We start from the raw sequence: 18330 nt of genomic DNA on the forward strand, positions 1-18330 counted from the left end.
GTTGGTTGGTCCTGCGCAAAGTGTCTACGGGTGCTCTGGGCCTTCCCCACTCACAGGTGGGTTCCCTTCCATGTGGTCTGAGGAATGTTAATCAGCCTCTCCTTCCTTCTCTATAATCAAGCAAGTGTCCTCTGACCAGGAATGTTAATTAGCCTCTCTCATGGTGGTGGTGGTGGGGAGGGGGGACAAGTGTTCCAAAGTTCTTCTTCAACTGCAGTCCACAACACTCCACCCTGTCCCTCAGCCATTCTTCCCACCCCATGACATTTCCCAAACCAATAGCCTAAGCTGGCTTTGAACTCACTGTGTAACTCAGACAAGCTTTGAACTTGCAATCCTCCTGCCTCAGTTCTCCAAGGAACGACGGTCCTGTATCACCACTTCTGATTCCTTTTTGGTGAAAATGAATATTATTTTTTCCAAAGTGTTGCAACAAAATAGTGGGAACCCCAAATTATCACTCAGTAAATCATAGTTTGAAAAGGTTGAAAGTGTGTCTTATTTAACCTTACGGCTTTTTTTTTTCTTGGAAGCATGAAGAAAGCAAATACTACGTTAAATCACCAAGACTTGCCTTCTAGTCATCGAGCTGACTACATTAAAACATATATGCAGTAACAGTATGCAAAGAGGGAAGCTGGACGTGCTGTTACTTAAAAACTGTGTGGAGTTTAGAGAGGGTGGACCCATAGGCCTGTGAGACCAAGTGTTTTCCATTAGAGTTGTGCACTGTGGAAGTTGTAGAATGTCCTGTCGATTCCTGGCTGTTCCTACATCTGGCCAGCAGAGGGCAGCAGGCACTCACAAATGAAAAGAGCCAGGCCTTACAGGTCCTTCATTTTCAGGACTGTGTTAGTCTAAAACCCAAACCCAGATTCCTGCAAACAGGCGATCTTCCCCTGATGCTAAACTGCTGACCTTTTATAGTGTCTCAGTTAAAGCTCCAGTCTGTGCTCAAAGCTGAGCTCTGAAAGGGGAGCCTGCAAAACAGCCCAGCCTGCAGATGTTCTGCTTCAGTGTTTCTGAGGCTGAGTTGGACAGCACAACGTCTGCTCACAGCACTCCTTGGCTTTGGTCAGTTTCTGTCTTCCTTTTTACAATAATAGAGACATGTTTGTGTGTCTCTGTGTACATGCCATGTGTGTGCAGGTGCCTGAGGATTCCAGAAAGAGGACATTGGAATGATTCCCAGCACTGGGGCCACAGGCAGGATACAACACTCGACATGGGTGCTGGGAACTGAACTTGGGACCCCTGTCAGAGCAGCAAGCGCTCTTAGATGCTGGTCCATCTCTCTGTGTTTTCCTTCTTTCCTTCCTTCTTCCTTCCTTCCTTCCTTCCTTCCTTCCTTCCTTCCTTTCTTCCTTTTCTCCTTTCCTTCCTTCTTTCCTTCCTAGATGCTGGCCCTATCTGTGTGTTTTCCTCCTTTACTTCCTAAAAATTCTCTTAAGGACCTTTTCCATCTCCCACTCACATGTGATAGTGGGGCTATGCTAGCTCAGGGCATGGTAGGCATTCAGCCATTCAGATGAGCCTAGCTGTGTGCCTCTCACCTGTGATTCTGGGCGAGCACATGGCCTTCACCAGTTGCTTGGCTTCTCTGAGTCTCCAAGTTTCCTGTCTCCCCAAACAGCTGCTGGTGCATAAGTCATAAACTCCCCCAGTTCACTGACTGATACCCCCATATCCCACAGGACAGCTGTTAAAGAGCGAATTAAGTTAAAGTTCTGTCGCCAGTTGGTAGATCCTCAATCCAGTCTGGATGGTGTCCTCAGAAAGGGACTAAAGTTTACGGAGGGGGCACTAGAGATATGCCGAAGGGAGAGACGAGCTACTCGGTGTCAGAGGACAGCAAGGACTAGTTACAGAGGCCAGAGAATTTAGTCCTGCCCATACCTTGACCTTGAACTCTTGACCTCCAGACCCTTGAGAAAATAAATGTCTTTTAAAAAAAAATTCTCCCTAGCACATTGAAATCAATAAAGGGGACAAATAGATATGGAAACCTAGTCCTTGGTACAGGATGATGTCTATGGAAATATTTGTCATATCAGTGTCTTCTCCTCCCTTATGGTCCCCCACTCCTCATAGCCTCACCATCCCAAACACACTCTTCATAACAATAAAAACACAGCCATGAGATGGGGAGGGGTGTAGCTCAGGGGTAGAGCACATGTAAGCTGTTTTGAAGTTTTAACTTAGTTTTTATATTAAATTCTGGAGTGTTTGTTGTTGTTGTTTTCTAGGAAAAGGTAGATAGGTCTACAAGAGAGAAAAGTGTAAATAATCTAAACTACCACTACAGAAAAGGTTTCTGCTGTAGAGCCCCCTGTGGTTTCTACCAGAAACGACAATTCACAGAACTTAAGAAAATGGTGTTAGTTGTATCCAGAAGCTATTTGAGAAACAACAGACCTAAGGTTAACAGTAGATGCTCAGTAGGACCCCATGGGTTTTTAAAGTTTTAAAAATGCTATTCCTGACAAACACATTGAGTTGTGTGGTGGCTTGAATACATATGGCTCCTTGGGCTTATATGTTTGAATATTTGATCCCTTGTTGGTAGAACTGTTTGGGAAGAATTGACAGGCTTAGCTGGAGGAAGTGTGTCACTGGGGACAGCTTGAAGGTTCCAGAAGCCCACCCATTCCCAGTTAGTCCTTTCTCTCCCTCCTACTTGCAGAGAAGGATGTAAATTCTCAGCTCCTCCTCCAGCACCATGTCTGCCTGCCTGCTGCCATGCTCTCCACCATGATAGCAGGTCCTGAACTCTAGTTATGAGTCCCAAAGTAAACATTGTCTTATATAAGTTGCGTTGGTCATGGTACTTTGTCACAGCCATTGAAAAATAACCAAGGAAGGTTGCTTGGTTTTGTTCACATTCTTAACCACAGAGATGATCTGAGGAACCCCAATCCCTTCACGTTCTATGCAGCCAGCTTTTAAGTCAGCATTTCCTCGTTATTCTATGTGCATGCCAAGAAGATATGCAAATATAAATGTGAAGTTCAATAAATGTCAGGTCACCTGGTTACACGCTGCTTAACATTTCTGTATCTCTGATTTCTCTACATTTTTCCAACATTTACTGAACAAATTGTTTTTTAAATCTCCCATGATGTCACAAGTTTTCAATTTCTTATGATTTTCATGGAACTTTTGTTTAATGTTGAGACTATGTTGTTAGAGACATGTAGGTTCAGTAGTGTTACTATCTGCCCAGACAACAGAGGCCTTTTTGAACTCTGTAAACACTTTGCCTGCATTTTGTTGGAGAGGCTCCATCTTTTTCTTGGCTTAGCTCTACCTTCTGGTCACTTCTTTTGCTTTTGAACCTTTTGCTTTAATGGTGGAAGTTGAGCTTACCAGCCTGTGTTTATGTTTCATGATTAAATACACACATGGCTTGGTTGCTCCCCTCTTTCCACTTGGATTCCAGCTGACCCACTCTATGCCTCTTAACCCACTTTCTTGCCCCTGTTGAAATTAAGATCTTTGTCTTTGTCTTTTTGTCTTCCCTTCCCTCCCCTCCCCTCCCCTTCCCTCCTCTTCCCTTCCCTTTCTTTTCATCACTTACTGGGACTTTCTGTCTTTGTCTAGGTTCTCGTAACAGTTATCAGGCTATGGAATAAAATCCAGAGTTGGCCAACATCCCTACTCTAATCTGACAAGGACCTTAGCAGGCTGGGGTTCCTATCGCTCCTTCCCTGTCTGCTTCTGTCAATCAGGATGTTGGTTTTAGCCCACCTGACACTTCACACACACAAGTAAATAAACAAAAATGGAGCTTTTTCATATCCATTACTTCATAAAGTTCAATTTTATTTGGTCCGCACATCGAACACTGTCTTTACTTTCTGGAATTTCAGACTTTATGTCATCCCTTCTCAGTCCCTAATATGCATGCTAGCATTTTCTGTGTTGAGAGTTCTCACACAGCAGGGGCAGCGAGCAGGCTGAGAGTGCCTCATTTTCACTCTTCAGAGAAAATGTCTACTCTTGGTTACACAATTGTTCTTAGTACATTAAAAACATGTCTTCTGCAACCTTCTGGCTTCCATTATGACTATTAGTAAGTCATCAGTTGACCATTTGTCTATAAAGTATCTTCCCTTTCTTTCTGTTTTGAACAGTCTCTCCCCATTGTGTGTGTGTGTGTGTGTGTGTGTGTGTGTGTGTCGTGTGTGTTGTGTTTCTCCTTTTTTATTATTAGATTTTCTAATTTTGGAAAACAATTTCCAATAGTTCTAAGGACTCATTAGCATTTAACTCTAAAACTATCTTTATTCATTCTTCCTGTGGGAAATCTAATATGGTTGTGACGTTAACTCAAGATTCTACCCTTTGTGACTTTCCGCTTTGACAGTTTACACTATTTTATCTTTCAGAACTGCATTCTGGATAGATATACATTTCCCATCTTTCAATTGACGTTCTTAACTGACTTTTCTTAACTTTCTTAAGCTGAATCTAATTGTAGTGGTTGTGTCCATGAATATAACTCTACTATTCTGGTTCTTGTTTTAAGAGTCTGTTTGGTCATTTCTCAAATTTGTGTGTTTATGCTTTAGGGCAGTATCACAACCTTCCTAAGGCTACAACCCTGTAACACAGCACCTCATGCTGTGGCAACCCCAACCATAAAATTCTTTACTATTTCATAACTGTAATTTTGCTTCTATTATGAACTATTACATAAATATCTAATATGCAGGATATCTGATATGGAACCCCTAAATGTCATGATCCACAGGTTGAGAACCACAGCTTTTGGGTCTCCTTCCTATTCACGTCATGTTCTAAGCTTCTCTTTTATATCTTTAAATATAATAAATGATTTTATTGCATGTAAGACCATTCTAATATCTGAAATCACCAAAGAGTCATTTCTGTTTTGTTTTTTACAACCAATGATAGTTTCTTTGTGTGCTTTGTTAATTTTTAATGTGAATTGTGTATTCTTCCTTTAAACATCATCTGTGGGGATTGTTTGAGGTCTAGATTAAAGCTGAACTACATAAAAAGATTTACTTTAAACCTGCCAGTTATCCAACAGCACAGCCAAGATCATTTCAATTACATTTGATGCTTGTGGATTTTCAAGCCAACAAATAAACAGGTCCAGAGAGAGAGAGCATTCAAGGTCACCTGTGGTCACAGATCCTTAGGGAGTGTCTACATAATTTTCCACCAACCGGTGATAATGCCTAGGTGTCCAAGTCTCCTTCAGAGCACACTTGCTCTCATCCAACATGTTCTGGAAACGTTGCCTTTCAACCCAACTTAATCAGGAGAATCCAGAAACTGCTAGATTTTCCTCTCAAGCAAGCCCTAGGCATTCTTCTCCATCCCTGGAGGACCAGGGCCATTGATGAAAGGCTGCAGACCTCCAGGACTCCACACCTGGCCCCAAGGACCAACACAGCTGCCTACCTGGCTATCAGCCAGGGTTGGTACTTGTATTTGCTTCATCTTGAGAGCTGGTGGCATCCTATTTCTACATCAAGAATGCATTTTGAAAGGTTTTAGAATCCATACACTTAACCCAGCATTGTAGCCCTGTCAGGTGAGAAGGTGCTATGCTGAGAGCTATTCTGATGAGCTACTGGTCTGCAGTAGCCTTATCCAGGCCAGATGGATCCCATGTTTCCTGTCCCTGCTTTCTAACTATGGTCCTGAGTCAGTATTCTTCAGATATCTAGACCAAGCCATCACCTTGCCCATCTAGGCTGCTGCAGATCCTGTCTTGTCTCCTATCCCACTGGTCTCTCCCGTATTACCTAATACTTGCCGAATACTTAAATACTTGCATATTGAGTCATGTTCTTTCAGGGCTCTACCCCTCCCAGTAGCCTTTCATCAGCTCATTTAAAACTCTCTACCATGGCCTGCAAGGCCCACACGGTCTGGCGCCTGCCACCAGTCTCCTGCAAGCTGTCCCCCCACACTAGCTCACTCGCTTTGTTTTGAATGTATCAAGTACATTCCTTCACACCTTGCACCTGTTTGTCCCTTGGCTCACAAACCTTCCATGCCATATGTTGACATGGCTCAGCCTTTCCAGACCAGCTTAACTCAGCGAGCTCCCCACCACCCTGTTACCATCCCTATCTGGTTGGCTTGTTTTTCTACTGGAAAATAACTCCACTCAGATGGGGTTTGTTTTAATCATTCACTACTGTATTCTGCACCCAGAACTATGCTTTGTGCAGAGCAGATGCTTCATAGAAGCTTGCTAAATGCATACTCAGATGGCTGGCTGGCTGGCTGGATGGCTGGATGGATGGATGGATGGATGGATGATGGATGGATGGATGGATGGATGATGGATGGATATATGGATGATGGATGGATGATATATGGATGATGGATGGATGATGGATGGATGGATGATGGATGGATGATGGATGGATGGATGATGGATGGATGATGGATGGATAGATGGATGGATGGAAGATGGGGTTTGCTCTGTGACATGTATTTGCTGCGTTAGTTCAGGGGAGCTGGACCTGATCTCAAGTTTTCCAATGCTCAGGAGAGGCTTTTCATAAAGTAATTTTGAGATGTTGAAAAATCACAATGAGAAAGACCTCTGGCTCCAAAAGCCTGTCTTCTCAGAAGAGCCAGCCTCCTCTGTCTGTGCAGAGTGAAGCCTGATACAGCAGACCAGAGAAGACATGCTTATGGTCCTGCATTGCAGCTCCCTACAGCTGGTGTCTGCTGTCCTAACAGGGATCCAAGGTGCACTTTCAGGGCTGTGTGGACAACACACACTCTCTGCTTGTATACAATGCATGTCAGAAAAGCTTTCAGGCTTTCTCCCTTCCTGCCAAGCCTGGGAACAAATAGTAGTGGTCTTGGCAGCAGCCTTCCCTCCCCGTTGCTTTGTTTCTGAGTCTAGACCATTCATTTCCTCTCATTCAACAGCTTTGCTCTGAGAGGGAGTCACTTTCCTTTGCCAGCTTTAGATTTTAAGTCCTCAGATCGTAGCTCACGACTCTCTCCTGTCAGAACCCAGCCCACGGGTGCTTGGATACAAAGGAACAAGAGATTGGTGCTGGGTGTCAGGGAATTCTGAGCTAATTGAACAAAGTGCCTCTCCCAAAGACAGCCCAAACTTGCTCTGAGTGTAGACTGAAGCCACTGCCTTCCCACCTGCAGGGTGATGGTAGTATTCTGTGCAGCAGCCAGCATTAGTACCCTCAACAAAACTTAACCTGTGGTTTCAGGCCCAAGAGGTAACCGCGGATGGGGAACTCACTTAGTGAGCCATGGGCCCAAAGGGGTCTGGGCCACTTTTCTTCTTCACCCAAGCCCATATTTTTCTCTTACTTTGCCCTTTCCTCTTTTGCCTCCTTCTAGAAGATTCTTCTTTTGTCTCCGTGGTGATGGTCATCAAAAATGTTCTCTACCCTAGCCTCTCTCTATGTAGGATCCATATATGTGAAGGCTGTCCTTTGTGACCAGGACTCGTGTTCCAAATGGGGTAAGGACCTACAGCAGAAGAGAAGGAGATGCACAGGGTATCCTTGACCATCACTGCTGGCTGATTGTGATCTGCAGCTCGGCTGTGGCAGCCCTGCCTGTGCCGCGCCGTGGACACGCCAGGGGGCGCTCGCGGCTCCTCTCTGGCTGTCTGCTGACTGAGGTCAGTGGCAGTGGCGGAGATCAGCTGGCCACCCTGTGGCTCTCACCCAAGTAGACAGGCTATCCTGACCCACAGGCTCTCCATGCTCTGGATGAGGCTGGCAAGGGGGAACGTTGATTGCATGGGGACAATTACAGTACAGTCCACCCTGGACACAGTGGAAAGTGCAAGCGTACCGTACCCCACCCTACTCGGCACACAGAGAACAGATGGGTGGAGGGTAAGAGTGTTCCAGAAAAGGACAGGTCAGGCCCCTAAGATTCACGGATATGTGTTCTGTACATTTTCAGTGTTTTGTGCTTTGTCTCATTTGACCCCTTAAACCATCCTTTGAACTAGGGTAGGCATTATCAATTTACTCATAAACATTTGAAAATCACAGACAAAAAATAATTCAAGGTCACCCACCGCCTGGGCATGTGTATATGTCATTACTAGTCATTCACAGTACAGGTGACAGGGAGGCACGTGGAGAAGCCGAACAGGATGGCTTTCTGAGTGGAAACCTCCCAGGTTCCTGGCCTGGTCTGAGGGTAGGGCGTGGGGCAGGTGCCTGCCCTTGCTTGACCCGCCATGTTAGCAGCAGCAGCAGCAAGTCCTCCCAGAAGGCAGATGGGCGGAGCTCTTGAGGTGACAGATAGGGGAGGAAGACTTCTTAGGATTTGCCCTGGACTGAAATTTTCTGGTCGCACCTTTGAACCCTGTAAAGTCCTCAAAGCCTTCTGTTGCAAAAGCTAATCATTGACGCACTCTCTCCACAGGCCTGGCGACCTTTGCAGTGCAGTTAGCATTTGTTTGCTTTTCTTAAAAGGCCTGTAATTTATGATCCAAACAATGCCCCTTAGGCCAGGAAGAAAGGAATTTGAGGGTCCAGAAGGACTTGGTTTTCTTCCAGCCCTTCACCTCCAGAGCCATATTTCCTCCAGTACAGTGTATAACATTAAGACTAAGAGTGAGGAACAGGGAATTGATCTTCTATACCTTTCTGTCTCGCGGAGATCCTAGCAAACAAAAATATTCCAAGAACAGCAACAATAAAGTCCAATCTATCACCATCGTGCTCAGAAGAGGAGGACTGTATTTTTGGGTATGACTTGTTAACCAGTTGTGCACATGGAGAGGGGTGAGAATTATGGATCTTTCTGTTAAAACAGAAGGTCTGACAAAAGCTTTGAAACTCAAATCATCAGAAGTTCAATGGCCTCTTCTAAGAACCACAGGAGACAAAATGTCTACCTGATCCAGCAAGTCATAGGACACAGGCCATCACCACACCCCCTACCTCACCTCTCCATCCTCCCCCCACCCCCTACTCCACCCCACCCCACCCCCCACCCCACCCCCAGCTCAGAGGGTTCCCATTCTCTTTTGTCCTTCCTGAAGGAATGAGCCTCCCAGTCCCTTACCAGGCCAGCTTTCTGCAGGTTGGCATCCTGAAGGCTGTCTCAAAAAGCTCCCTAGCTGGGAATAGAGGTACACACCATTAATCTTAGCACTTAGGAGGCAGAGGCAACTGGGTCTCTATGAATTCATGACTAGCCTAGTCTTCATAATGCGACTCCATCCAAGACAAAATGGAACCCCCCCCCCTTTAGTTGCCCCATTTGTGTCCTCTTGACTATTTGTGGCTCAGAGGTCCAGAAGGACAGGCTGGACCACTCTGTATCTCCTATTTTGGCAACTAGCTGGAGATCCCCACAAGCTAGTTCCCATGAGACTCTCAAACCTGCGATGCACAGAGCAGACACACCATGGGGCTTTGGCTGCCGACCCCTCCCAGTTCTGTTTTCTCTTCCTAGCACCTGACCTCAGAACTTCAAAGTCGTCTTTGAAGTCTCACAATCCCTCAGTGGCCATGTTCCTGACACACAAACATGTTATCTGTGACATATGTTCCTATTAATAGTACCAGCATCTCTGCCTGGACACCCTTGTCACCTGTTAATGTGGGCTCCTGCTGCCAACACTCCACCCCCAACCCCAGAAGTTTGACATCTCTCCTTCCTCACTCAGAGGCAGCCACAGATTCGTAGGTCTGGCCAGCCTCTCCTTTGGGGCAGGATCTGCAATGGACACTTAGGACCCTCCATGAAACAGCTCTCTGAGTCGGCAGCCAGACTCCCTGATGCTCAACACAGCCCTGCTTTCTGCCTTCTCCTCCATATTCAGCCTGGAACACCAGTGGTCCTTCTACCAGCCTGTAAAATCTCCAGCCTTCTAATGATGGCTCAGCTCTAAGGACCTCTTTCTCAAAGCTTTTCAGAGGTTCGTGCAGAGTCCTGGGTTCACCATCCGAGACCAACAAAACAAACTTTCACTAAGGATCCTATTCTCCTTTGTTTATTTAGCCAAAAATAGATATCGTGCATGAATATCATGCCAGATTCTCTTCCAGGCACCGGAAACTCAATAGCAAATGAGAGCGTTGAGTTCTGTCTGCCCTTGGGGAGCTTGCTGTTGCTAGGTGACAGAACTAAACAGGTAAATAAACAAAACCCTGTAGGCTGCAGGTGGGTGGTGGGAGGAGCCCTCGACCATTGTCTACTTGAGCGGTACTCCTGTGTTGCAAAGTTCTCCCTTAGGACCCTCGAGGAAGGCATCTGAGTCCTGCTGATCTTAAGATACCCAGTTGCATCATGTCTGTGTCTCTGTGATGGACACTTCTAATTGTCAACTGGACAGGGGTCAGAATTACCTCTGAGCATAAGGGAGCCTCCAGAAAGGTTTAATCCAGGGAGCACATTGAATGTAGGTGATGCTTTGCCACAGGCACAGGAGAGAGAGAGAGAGAGAGAGAGAGAGAGAGAGAGAGAGAGAGAGAGAGAGAGAGAGAATGAATGAGAGAGACCTACAAGTGCCATCATGCCCCTGTCTCTGCTTCCTAATCCACTCAGATATGAAGAAGCCTCTTCAACCAAGCCTTCTGGGCCATGATGGATTGTACCTCCAAACCACAGGCCCCAAATAAACCCGTCTTCCTTGAAGTTACTTCCTGTCGGCCATTTAGACACAACAGAGAGAAAAGCAACTTAGCCTGTGTGCCATATAAACAAAACCCTTAATCTTTCTAAGGCATCATTTTATAAATGAGGGCTGTGTGTGCGTGGGGGTGGGGGGTGATGCCAGAGGACAACTTTTAGGGATCAATTCTCTCCTTCTATCCCATGGGTCTTAGGGATTAAAGTCAGCTCATCAGGTTTGGCAGCACGTTCCTTTGCCAGCTGAGTCATTTTGCTGGCCCTGAAATGGTTCTCATAAAGCCTGCCTTACTGACCTGGAACTCCAAGTGAGACAAGGAGGGGAAAGTGCTAAGCTAACTGAAGAGGAAGTGCCTCCCTCTCTCCTGCCATGAAATTGAGTGACCCTGGACAGACTGTGCTCTGAGACCAGTGGAGTAAGCTACCCACCCCAATGCAGACACCGTTCAGAAGGACAGAAGGCTCTTTAAAAAAATCTTACATCTAAATCTACCCTTCTAGATTATGATGAAAGAAGAACCCATATATTCCCGGGATGCTCCTAAGCTGCCCGAGAAGCAAGTGTTTCTTTCTTACCCTCCCACATCGCATCTGTCTCCCGGGTTCTGCTTCTTTTAGTCTTTAAGGTTTGTTTCTTCACCGACAGAAGCCTTATGATCGCCCTGGCTAGAAGGTATGCCCTCTGCTTTGTGATCCAGAAAATAGACAATATGACTGCAGGTGGCTGTGAATGCTGCCACTCACGGAGCACAGGTCACAAATAGCTGGCAAGCTTCTCTCCTGTCCCAGCACTGTGACAGTTCAAATTTCCAGCTTCCACTCTCCCTGAAAACCCTGCAGACTCCACTCTGGGGTCAGCATGGCAGGGAAGAGCTTAGCCCCAAGATGGGTCAGCTGGCACAACCTCTCTTGAAGCACTGTGTCACTCCAACAAGATGTAAGTTCTTCAGTGTCAGGGCCGTGCTGGGGACCATCAGGGAGCAGACTCAGCCCTTGGTTGACCCAAGTTTCCAGGGCTTTGGTAAATGCTCTACAGCATTTTGGGTCTTTTAAAAATTAAGTCAGTCTCCTGCCATGACTCCCGAAGGTTGGGATCTGTGTCTCTGACAAATACCAGCATTTGATGAGTGTTAGTTGACTTGAAAGGAGAGGAAAGATATGCAAATGTACATACAGCAGTGCTTGAGTATATCCCTTATTCTTAGCCTGACCTTTCACCCTCCTCATCCGATTCTCCCAAGCACTTCCAGTAAGACCCCACGGGCGTGCTTACTCTCTGCAAGCGAGGGATGGACTTTCTGACCTTTGCCACTGCTCCTGTGTTCACTTTCTGTGTGACAGAGGATTTCACTTCCATCTCCACCTGGAAAGAAACACAGAGCCAGAGCCAGTTGGTGAGAAGCTCTTTTGGCAGCAGCCTGGGTTCATTAGTGTGTGTGTTAGTTTCATTTCCTGTTGCTGTGATTAAAATGCTCCGACGGACTCTGCTAATGGAGAAGGAGTTTATCGGCCTCGATTCCAGGTTACAGCCCATCACTGTGGGACAGTCAGGGCAACGGGAGTTTGATGCAGCTGGCTGCATCCATAAGCGAGAGCATGGGAAACGCCATGCTAGTACACGTGGTAATTGTCAGCTTTAATTGTCAGCTTGACGTGATCCCGATTTGCTGCAGAGATGAGTCTTAAAGAGGTGCCGTCTAAATAGCCTCGCCTACGGGCACACCTGTAGCAGATTGTCTTGACTATGTTAGTTTTGATGTGGGAAGAAGACCAGTCTGAAAGAGGATAACACCATAGCCTGGATCCTGAACTGTACAAGAAAGGGAAAGTGAGCTAAACATGACCCTCCCCCACCCCCATATTGAGTTTGAGACAAAAGTGGTCCCCTAACATCGTTTCTTTTACAGAAAGTTCAAGGCAGTTTTGCTGCTACCATGTGCATTGTTGACTGTTCAATACCCCTGGACTGTAAGTGGTGGACACCCCGCCCCCAGCTTTCCACTGTGATAGTCAGAAAACACGGATCTATGACTGTCCCCTCATTTTAAAAAATTCCTGGGTAGCTCCCACTCCTGACCTCTTATCCCCCATTCCCCACCCCCTACCCTCTCACCCCACCACCCCCAGAATAAATTAGTTGGATCAGAATTCTTTTGTTGGTGTTTACAAGTTGTTTGGGGTTTGTTTGTTTGTTTGTTTGTTTTAACCTAGTGATAGTGGAGCAGAGAGTCAAGGGGTCGCTCTGGTGAGGTGAAGTCTAGATAGAGAAACAAGAATAGCTAGGAAGTGGGTAGCATAAAGCTGGAGGAAGGGAGGGGGCCGGACCAGGGAGGGTGGGGGCAAAGGTTGATGCACAAAGGCTGTTAATCGGGTACCAGGTGCCAGTGGGATCAGGGCCACAGGCTTCTCACAGCAGATGCTTGGCCTTCGCTGGGGACAGATGATGACCCCAATAAGCAGTTGTGGGGCTTCAAGTAAAATAGCTAGCCCAACCCTCCTGGGTCCCCAACTCTCCTGGGTCCCAGCTCCTCATTACCCTCTTCATCTTAGCATTTGGTTAGGAGGCCCTGCCTCCAAGGTGCTCTGGCGACACTAAAAGAGCTCCTGTGGGTGAAAATTGAGGATTGTTGGAGACTATGATTCACCTCAGCCCCGGAGGCCATTGCTACTTCAGCCAGTCCCCCCCACCCCCCCCCCCTGGGGTTGCCCCCCCCCACCCCCCCACCCCCCATGTCATCAGCAACAGGAAGTCACAAAAGTCTGAGCACCTTCTACCCACCGCTGAGCATGGAGCCCTCAGGCACTAGTTTTCCTTGCCCGGGGGCATCTGAGTGCAACCTACACCCTGCGGAAACACAGATAACATGTGTGGTCGTGGGCTTCCCACATGCTAGAGCTGTGAGACCCAGGGGTCAGTGAAGGTGTTCAGTACTCAGGTCTCTAGTGCAGGCATATGACCCTCAAGTGCAGCAAGTCAGGAGCTCTGGAAAGATACACTGATGAACACTTCCTTTGTTGTCTTCAGTGATGTCTTCAAGCAAGTGACCTTTCTGAGTGAGTCCCCAGAGCACCAAAGATGCTGAGTGCCATGACTCTGTGGCACCCTTGGCTTCTGCTCTCTTTACTGCAGTGAAGCCTGATTGAGGTATCTGGCAGCCTCTGCCACCAGCCCCAGGCCTGTGCATTGGGCACTGAGCATGCAATCTCTAAGTGCTCTGGACTCCTTTGAGAAAGAGGACATTAGCGCTGATGTTATTATATAGTAATGAGAAAATGGTCCTGTGGCAGCGCTTTCTGGCAGAGCACAGTGTACTCTGCAAGGAAATACAGTTACAGGAATCATGCTCTTATGTATCTTCCCTCCAGGATATCAAAGGTGACAGCCGGGACTCAGGCCTGTGGTCATTTCCAGGTCACCTATCTGGTCCTCCTTCAACCTCCTCTGATCTCGGCTGCTGGCTGCTCAGGCCGGGTGCCTTCCTACCTGTCTTCCCTCCACTCCGAGTTCGGGATGTACAGCAACTGTGCAAACACTTGGCTTATATTTCCTTGTTCTGTTGCTGTGACAGAACCAGGGGTTAGGCAAAGTTTGCTTTAATTTTACACACAAAGTAAAAGTCAGGCCTGGAGTGGTTAAAGTCACTACTTGGCCAGTGGCACACCTGGGATGTAACGGGGCTCCATAAACAGGTGATTGGACTCCATGCTTTGCAGCCCCAGTTTGGGGCTTCTGTGCGGGTCTAGATGCAGAATAAATTGTAGTCATCACGGTGCTTGGAGTCCTGAGCATGGGGTGCTATGGAGCCAAGAAGTACTATTGATGAGCACCCCGGCTGTGTAGGAGGGAGAGCCCCCAGGCAAGAGTGGACAGAGAGCCTCCGGTCTCAGCCACCTCCTTCACTACCTCCCTACTTCTATTGCATGTAGTGCTAAAAGGAAGCCCATCCCACCCTACAACCTAATGTCATCCTAACACCGAGAGATTCTATTAGCTTCTTGCATACATCCATTAACAGACCTACTGGACAGGGACACCCCTCCCCTTCAAATATGAGTTTAGAGTAACTCGGAGAATGTGCTAACTTTAAGCTTGAGCTCCTAGAGCTGATAAAAGTGACAGCCATTGAGAAGGAGGGGTGGGATTAAATTAGGAAATATATTGTTTTTAAGGATCTGAACAAATTATTATTTATTTTGCTGAATTTTGCTCCATAGTATGGCTTTTGTATGAATGCCCTTCAGAATGTCAGTTTAATAAAACAATGTTTCCACATATACAGAAACAGGAGAGCGCTGAAGTCCACTTTGCACTGCGCAGGCAGAGTGTAGCTGTTTTGGTGGTGGTGGTAGGTGGTGAGCAGCTTTGAGTCCATTGTTATGTATGTTCTGACTGAAGCAAAATCTCATGGATGATGAGACTAATACAATTGTCTAAACAATTCCTACTTTCCATGTATAAGTTTTTGTACCTTTGGATAGACTTTGTGTTTGTTTTGCTTTCTTTTTGAATTTCATGAATTTAATTTATGAGATAAATAAAATTCCCGAGACATTGCCAGGGTTGCCAGGGCCCCCCAGAAGCAGCCTTGTGTAGAGCAGCTGAGCTAGGAGTGCCAGCTGCTGCTCGAAAGCTCTCGGCCAGCTCCCTGAGCATGGCCATTAGCCAAGGAGACCATTCCAGTTTCAATCTGGTGCTTTGATAGAACACTGACCAAAAGCAACGGAGGAGAGAGGAAAGGGCTTATTCAGCTTACACTTCCAGGTCACTTTTTGTCACTGAGGGAGGTCAGGACAGGAAACCTAAGGCAGACACACTTCCTCTTCCATACAACATTACCTCCAGCCAGGAAACTCATGCACAACCAAGGAAGTAATCCAGGAACCACGAGAGTACTGCTTGCTAGTGGGCTCACTCACAGGCTCATGCCTGGCTAGCTTTCTTATACCCCAGGACTACCTGCCTAGGAAATGAAACTATCCCCAGTGGGCTGGGCCTTCCTACATTAAGATAATCTAAGTGTGCCAAAGTATGTGTGTGTGTGTGTGTGTGTTTGTGTGTGTGTGTATGTGTCTGTAAGGGGCACGGGTAGGCTATGTATCTATATGTCTGCATGTGTAAGGAGGTTGGGCTTATGGTTGTGTGTCCCTGTGGATAGGGGTCTATTCTCCTGGAAGTTTCAACAGTGGTGAGAGACATTGTTCCCTTTGCCTCTGCTCTCAGCCCTCAGCAGTGTTCTGTTCAGCTGTGTTCCTGGAGGACACAGCCTCCCAGCTCTCCTGTCCTCACCCTGGTTTCTGCTCTCCACTACCCCATCCAGGCTTTCCTGGCATCCCCCAGGCTGCATCAGGATGAAGCTGGGTACCATGCTGTTTATTGGAGAACATTCATTCTTGAACAGATAAAAGGGGCCAGTACTCAGGATCCCTGGAGCCTGGAGGGTGTGGCCACAGATTTCCATATCTTACCATCCCTTTCTGACTTGAGTCTCCCTCCTACCAGGGTGGGAGAAACCTACGAGAAGGCTCTCCTCATCCAGCATCTGGGTGGTTGGGAGGGGGGCAGCACTCTTCACTTGATATTGCCAGTGGCTTCCTCCCCCTCAACCCCCAGAGCTTAAGGATCCCAGTCCTTCCTGCCCTGTACAGTTGGGAGAGCTGGAGACTGGTCTACTGACCCTGTGAGGCAGATGCTCTGAAACCCGGTCTGGGAGAGCAGCCCTTGCCACTCAGAGGAGCTTCCTTCCGTAGCTCCAGCCTTTCCTAGCTGGGCAGGGTCACCCTCTGACTTCTCTTGGAAAATTGGTGGGCAATGTGCCTCCACATGGGGCTTTTGTTTGGTGAGGAAAGCAGCAAGAAGCTTTACAACCAGAAATATATTGCCAATGCCTACATGACTTGTTTTGTCTGTCTGTAAAATGGGGAAGAGTAAGAATAAAAGTAGCCACTCTTTGCTAAGCAATCCAAACAATATCTGACAGGTGGGAGACATTAATGTCTGTTGTTAGGAGGCAGTCTCTGCCAGCCATACTGACTTTTCTCTGGGTCTAATGGAGGGAAGAAAGGACAGTTATCTTTTGCTGTGTCTGAGATGGGTAGAGAGAAAGGACATAGCCCTGTTACCCCTGGGAAGCACCCACTGTGGTCGGAATCCCCCCTGGGGCTGCCTCTCTGTCATGGTAGGTAAGGATACATTCTGGTGAAGACCCGCCTCCTAGGACAGTGTACCTAGCCCGGCCTACTCTGAAATCTTTCCTTAAAGGTCATGGAGCACAGAGCCCCTCTCTCTAGAACTTGTTTCTTGATAAGGCTGGCAGACACGGGTCTAAAATTAGACTTCAATAGGATTTTAAGTAAACATTTTCTCAACAACAATTTGGATCACTATTCTCTTCTTGCTGGAGCAGCGTGACCTATAGGGAGGCACAGAAGAGGAAATGTAAAAGGCTTCAGAATGTGGAAGTGGATCCCGGGAGAAGGTCATCCTGGGGACTAGCCTGGCTTCAAGGATCTGCTGCCTCAGTGCAGGGGCCCTTAGCCACACCCTGGGTGGTCCCTGCAGCCCACCACACCCAAGGCACAATGGAGCCCTGCTCTACTGTCTGGCCACAGCCCGTCTGTTGCCTCCTTTCAATCTTTAGAATGTAGCTTTCAGCGAGAGCAGTGAGTTCATCTAGGGATGCAGGGGCCAAACGGTGGTGAAAGGGGTTGCTTGCAGCACTCCTAGAAAGCTGGGACCTCAGATATCCAAGTATCCTTCTTAGATGAGACATGGTCAAAGAGTGGTTAAACACGTCTGTAGCACCTGCAGTCTTGGGCCCTTGCATAAAGGAGAAGGGACAATGGGACGCCTGGAAAGAGTCGAGAAAGAGGTATATGTGTAAAGGAGGGACGGGGAGGGTATGATACCTCGCGTCCTCCACCCTGAGTGGGGGCTCACTGGGACTCCTCTGGAGGAGACACCAGAACAATGGGTGACGTCATCCAAAGGGCAGGGCTGGGCTGGGTGGGGTGACAAATATCAAGGCTAGAGACATCCCAGCTAGAAGGCTGAGAGATGAAGAAAGCAGGCTGACACCCGCGGGGTTCAAGAGTGGCAGTCTGACTCAATGGCACTCCCTGTCGGTCTGAGGAACAACCAACTCTTCTCAGTTTTCTCCTAGCTTTCCCTTGAATGGACTGATTTCACTGTTTCCTTCCTGGACAGCAGTAAATTATTATTGTACTTTCCCCTCTGTTTCTGGTTTGGAATCTGAGGATGGAAAAAATAATGCAATCTCTCATAATCAATTCAGATGGCTGTCCCCGGGGCCGGAGCTGGCTCCAGGCAAAGAACACTGCTTGAGATCTTGAGCCGAGGGAAAGGAAGCGATAACCACAGCCTACACCGACCACAGCTAAAGGCTCAGCCTGCTGCCCGAGCGTGGAGTCACACAATGACACTGCCACACATTGTTATCTTCTGTGTCACACAGCCCCTCTTTACCTACAGCCCCTAAAGACGTTTCGTGTACATGCACAGAAGGAAATATGAATGTGTATGAGTTCACCTGTGTCCTTCAGTCCAGGTGCATGTGGAAGCCAGAGGCATCTGATTTTTGGAGACAGGGTTTCTCCCCGAACCTGGAACTACCTGATTTGACTAGGCAGCTGACAGTGTGTCCCTCTCCCAGCTCCTGTCTCTCCTCCACCGTTCTTCACCACCAA

Source organism: Grammomys surdaster, unplaced genomic scaffold, assembly GCF_004785775.1.
Source record: "Grammomys surdaster isolate TR1022 unplaced genomic scaffold, NIH_TR_1.0 125941, whole genome shotgun sequence".
Classification (NCBI taxonomy): domain Eukaryota; kingdom Metazoa; phylum Chordata; class Mammalia; order Rodentia; family Muridae; genus Grammomys; species Grammomys surdaster.